Here is a 5798-nt window from a genome sequence, read left to right as displayed (position 1 = left end):
GTGGAAATCAATGATGAACCAGGAGTGAGGTCCGCGTCTGGCTTTTAAGGGGGAACGGGAATAGGGATCAGGTGCAAACAATGGGAGGGAACGAGGAAGGACTGGAGCTCCCTTAAGAGGAGGGGTTAGCGATCGTGACATCAGTCTTAGCGTCTCTTGATATTTTTGTCCTTGTCAATCACATTTAGACTGATCCTGTACTTTTATCACTTGCAAGACTGTTGAAAGACGTAGTCTATCTTTTCTTTATACAACTTTCTTGTGTTTGCTTTTTGGGATAAATGTGTGCTCTGTGTTATAATCTCAGTAAGGAATTTGCTGCTCCAATACAGTGTGTCTCTGTGTATTTCTGTGCCAACATGACAAGAGTCCAAAGAGTCCAGAATGATGTGCCCCCATGTGTAGGGCTTTATCAATTAGCCTGTGTTCAGGTTTAGCACAGGTCTCTATCTTTCGCTCAGAGGTAAACAGGTAAACAGTTAAATCATCATTCTGCTTTAGACTATCCATTACAAACTCTTCTGAAGAGTAAGCAAATCAAAGGCAGGAAAGTAGTGAACCATACAGTTTAATAACTCAATTACTAAATAAATACACAAGGGACAAAATCACTGTTTTAAAACTATTTAAAACTAAAAGGAGCTAGTTAAAAAAGCAAGGTACAAATGGAATATAAGCACAGGTTAGTATGTGGAAAGCTGAAAGAGAGAGACTGAAAAAACAAAGCTCAATTTTTTGTTTTTGTTTTACAGCAGCAAACAAATAGTAAAAAATAAAATGTCACGAGTTAAAAATAAGAAAGATTTTGGTGATGAAAGTGGCAGATGTATTAAATGACTGCTTCACTCGGGTGAACAGACGTCAAGCTAAGGAAGGACAAGCGTTCCGTATGAAATACTATTGGCATTAAAGAGCCAAGTGTATTACAGATATTAGAACAATTCTAATTTCTGTACTTAAAGAATATGAAATTCACAAGCCATTCGAAAAGCAATTCCAACAGCCACTCAAGACATGGTTACCCAGTGATTGGAGAAATGGTAACGTGCATTCATGAAAGGATTATAAGAAACGAATAAAGTACTGTAGGTCCAATAGGTCTATTTCTATGGTATGCAGTGCAGTACAATGTAATGGAAATGACCATTAGAACAGAACTGGAGGATAAGCTGTAAGGCAATAGGATTCTAGAAGTAGTCAACAAGAATTTAGAAAAGGTCGACCTTGAAAGATGGAGTTTAACTATTGTCAGATGTCATTCTAGTTCTCACAGTCTCCCTTGTTATTTTTTTATTTTCCTGGTGGAGGTCCTCCGCGCGGGTTTTCAATCCACGTTCTCTTCCCCGGGTAAGAGTGAATCCCAGATTTCCTGTCCAGGGCAGGAGCAAATCCCATGTTTCTTGTATCCTGTTTTTATTATCCCAAGTCAAACAGGAAGTGCAGTTTTTCTGCCAGACCGCATGGTGCCAGTGTGACCGTCACGGTCCCGCGCGGGCTCGTGCCCTCCGCCACCCGTTTCGTCCCGCAGCACCTGGGGCGCGAACCCAGGTCTCCGGTGTAACGCCACAGAGAACCATCCGCATGAGCTAAAGGAGACCTCCCCCAGCCCAGCCGGCCGAGGTCCCTGCTACGCGTCACCGTATCCGAACCTGCTCCGCTGCACCAGAACAATGACACAACCTGAAGAAAGCAATGTCCAGCTCTTGCCATGAACAGTGTTCTCTCCGGCCCTGAATGCTGTACAGCACATGTGGGACCAGCCTGCCAGGGGTCTCCTCAGACACCCCCTGAGACCGGCCAGGCTACGTCCCACAGCTGTCTGTCCAGAGGCAGATCACATCAGTATGTCAGCCAGGTCAAACTATATGCTATCTTTGTGATATTTACATTTTTACAGTCACATTTTATACTGAAAACCTCTCATGATTCCTTTATCTGTATTTGTGTTCCAGTTTTGTGCAATTTTCATTGGTTTATTTTTAGAATTCGTATTTAAATGCATTACACCTGCATATTGGCTTTTTTTCTTCTGTGCAGCAGAAGCACAAGCAGAGCAGTAGCTTACTCGCGTCTTACTCCATTAGCAACAGGCATACAGTTGTTTGTCAAAGGAGGCATGTACAACTTCATTAATTTTTTTAAAGATTAGTCTTTCAAAGTCTCACTCAGTCAATGCCTGTTGTATAATAATCCATTGACCCTTGTTAACAGCTTAAGTGATGGAGCCTATTTAGTTTTTTAAATACGCTGCTATAAATTGACAAGTATATATGGATGCATTCCAACCAAAATGAATTGTCCTGTTCTCAAGCTTCTGGCTTCACACTGGATATCACGCCCCTGTTTTGCCAAAACCCTAGAGCCACTTAAAATATTATGCACTGAATTCCAGGCTCTGTGAGAAAATAGCATGTGGTGACAGAGCCCACACTCACACTCATGCAGATGGGACTAGCTCAACAGATGTGAAAGGTTCTGATGACAGATGGACAGTAATTTACAGTGAAGTACATGTGGGATTTTATTGACAAGCAGTTATTAATTTTTAGTGGAATATGGCAAATTTGCATATAGACTGTTCATCTGACACTTTGGCATGGCACTTAGTGTAAGCCCTTGACATCATTCACTCTCAGTGCCAAGTGTCGTTACCCTGTAAGGACCTCTGTGGCCCGACAACTAGAGAAGCCTGTAATTTTGAGGGCATGATAATAGACTTGTATGTATGCCAGATTGGTTTCTAGATGTTTCCTTCTAAGTAGCTTCAAGGTTTCAGTACTGCGGCGCTAATAGCTTCAAGTAAAAGGCAAGACCCACTGCTCTAGAGCTGAGTCACAAACAGAACATGATGGCCTATACTTTCTGACTGGATGTAGTGGAACAGGATGAGCACAAGTGCCAGAAGATAGTCTGTTCAAATCCCAGTTTGGCTGCTGGTGAAATCTGTGACCTCACACAGTTCAATTTCCTTTTTGTCCATATGCCAGAGCCCAACTGTTCTGATAAAAGAAAAGTCAAATGAACAATAGCAAAATGTCAGAGCCTCCTTAAAAAAAAACAAGAAATCAAGCAGAGATGTCCATTTATTGTCTGAGAATAAAAAGTTAAACTCGACTCTCATTTTCTAAAGCAAAAGTGAGGTCAGACAGGATTCTGTAAAGATATAATGTATTAATCCATTAGGGGAATTTTATTTTAAAATCTATTAAAAATATTTTCTAAATCATTAAAAGGTGAAATATTCACCTTTGTGCAGCTGCATCACCGAACATGAAAAAGTCAAATCTTAAGATTTATATAGATTGTATGTATAGAGAACACTTTACCCTCTAAGGAATGAGAATTCAGTCAAACATGACTGAGCTCACTTTTGTTCCTTATTACATTTGGCTTTTCTCAGCCGCTCCACTCCTTCCCTGCTCAAAATATTTTTTCTCATCATAGAACTAATTTTATGGCCACCATTTATTTTATTTTTAGGTGCTTTGCAGTCCAGCTTCCCATTCAGGACAAATTTCATTTTTTCTCAACCCTGTCAATACTCATTGATTTGAAGATCCACTCTGCAGTATCATTCCATAGATGAATCTGTTTCCACCTGAAAGCATCCTCTTTATCTTCCACTGCTCTTTCACTCTGATTTTCTCTAGCTACAGAAATAGTGAAAATTCAATTTGTGAAGACTGAGCAGCCTGTGTGAATGCATTGTTTCAATATTAAGGTGGATAACTGATCAGTTTTGAGAGTAAGAGTAACATCTGACAAATTATTCATCATGGATTTATAAAATCCATGCTTCCACTCTAAATAGGATAATGGTTTCAAACTATTTATGAGATAATGGCCCGGGGAATGTTCAGAAAGAGAATTTCGATGAGAACAGATGAGCTCGGGTGGCGCAGTGGTTAACACTACAGCTTTGCGGTGCTAGGGCCCTGGGTCCATTTCCTGAGGTGTCCTCTGCAGTGAGTTTGCATGTTTTTCCCATGTTGGGTCTCCTCAAGGCACTCTGGTTTCCTTCCACAGCCCAGAGATATCATGGTATGTTAACTGGTTTCTGGAAAATAGGTTCTGGTGGGAGTGTGGCATCACATCCAGCGTGCATCCTTCCTTGTGGCCATTGCTTGCCTGGTGATGTTTCAACAGAGATATCAACTGAGAAATGCCGAAAAATCGTGCTTTTCTGGGTGTCTTCAACTGAAATGATCTTGACATCTTGCATGGACATACAGCACCCTAAAGTTATTGAAACAGGACATGGCTGTTTCTAATGTACATGCAAAGTACATTCTTTTCTGTTCACTCCAACAGGCTGTCAACCCCAATCACAGCCTTGTAAGCTTTCACTTCCTGACTGTCCCAGAACATCCCCCTGTTGGACCGTGCCAGAGTGCTACCAGTACCCCATGTCGAGCCTAAGCCTCTACCTAAGGCCCAGAGTTGAATATCAATGGGTGCACATTTTGGAGAGGTTTTTTTCCTTGGTTATTGTTCCCCTTTGCTAAACAGGCGCTGCTCTTGTGATTTCTCTTCCTCCCATTGCCATCATGTGTGTTTAAAGCTTGGAGGTGTTCTACAAAACAATGAATCAAAACATGTTTCTACAGCCTGGAGGTCTGGGGCTTTGACAGAGCAACACAGGGCTTAAAAATCACCAATCCAGGGCATCCTGGTGACACTCAGCCAAAATACAGAGATGTTTGAAATATCGCCTCTCTCCGCTGCATCTGGCATGTTCCTGCAGTTCTCAATAGACAGCTTCATCTTAATTAAGCCAGTGTTTCTGCAACAGAGGAGAAAGGCTGTCGTGTGTCGCAGCAAACCAGACAACACAGGAACATTAGCAGCATGGCTCTGTGTTGTAGAGGAGACCTCTTTTCTCATTTCACACCAAAACTTCTTTGGAATTTTTGAGACATTCTCGGTGATAACCTTGATGCTGGAAAAGTGAAACAGCTTGTAAAATACCCATCCATCTGAAAACAAGAGCATTTTCTATTATCACACATTTTGAAGATGTTGAATAATACCACATAATACTTGTGTGTACATTTTCTTAGAGCAACGGCATCTTGTCTGAATCCTACAGTTCCTGTGTGGCAGAATCTCCTGGCGTTGTGGAGTTTGTGCAGTCAAGGCAGGGGCAGTGCGTGGACCCTGCACCAGTGAGAGGTGACAATTCAGTCCCGGTAGGGGAAGAGTGTTCTTAACACAGCACACACTGTAGATTTTGCATTGAAACTGGGAAAGATGTTCATTTATTTATTATTGTATACATTGAACCTAATTTACCCTTTGTACCCAATGTTCACTTCTCGGCCTTTTGACCTACCTCAAGTGTAGTATCTGTTCTTATCAGTTTAATATCTGATATGTCCCCCATCAGTGGGGCGGAGCAGTGGCTCTGTGGTGAAGGATCTGCGCCTGTGGCTGGAAGGTTGCTGGTTCGTATCCCGCGGCCGGCAGAGGAATCCTACTCCACTGGGCCCCTGAGTAAAGCCCTTAAACCCAGCTGCTCCAGGGGTGCCATATATTGTGCATGGCTGACCCTGTGCTCTGACCCCAAGCTTCTCTCCATGTCTGTGTGTCTCATGGAGAGCAAGTTGAGGTATGCAAAAAGACAAATTCCTAATACAAGAACATATATATGACCGATAAACTGATCTTATCTTACATATACAAAATGTACTCCTCAGTGAACCCACACATTCAGGACATTGAGTACATTGGGTACACTAGGTATACAGTGTATGGGGTACATTGTGTATATTGAGTATATTGGATACACTGCATACACT

General features: G+C 42.0%; 1 pseudogene; it reads left to right on the top strand.

The window, feature by feature from the left end:
• The first annotated feature begins 5307 nt into the window (after positions 1-5307).
• Positions 5308-5408, top strand: LOC148653050 (U2 spliceosomal RNA; annotated as a pseudogene).
• The last annotated feature ends 390 nt before the right edge of the window (positions 5409-5798 follow it).

This window comes from Lepisosteus platostomus, chromosome 10 (genome assembly GCF_059453375.1).
Source record: "Lepisosteus platostomus isolate fLepPlt1 chromosome 10, fLepPlt1.hap1, whole genome shotgun sequence".
NCBI classification, from domain to species: domain Eukaryota; kingdom Metazoa; phylum Chordata; class Actinopteri; order Semionotiformes; family Lepisosteidae; genus Lepisosteus; species Lepisosteus platostomus.
Note: the sequence above shows the minus strand (reverse complement) of the source record. Positions and strands in the feature narration are given on the sequence as shown.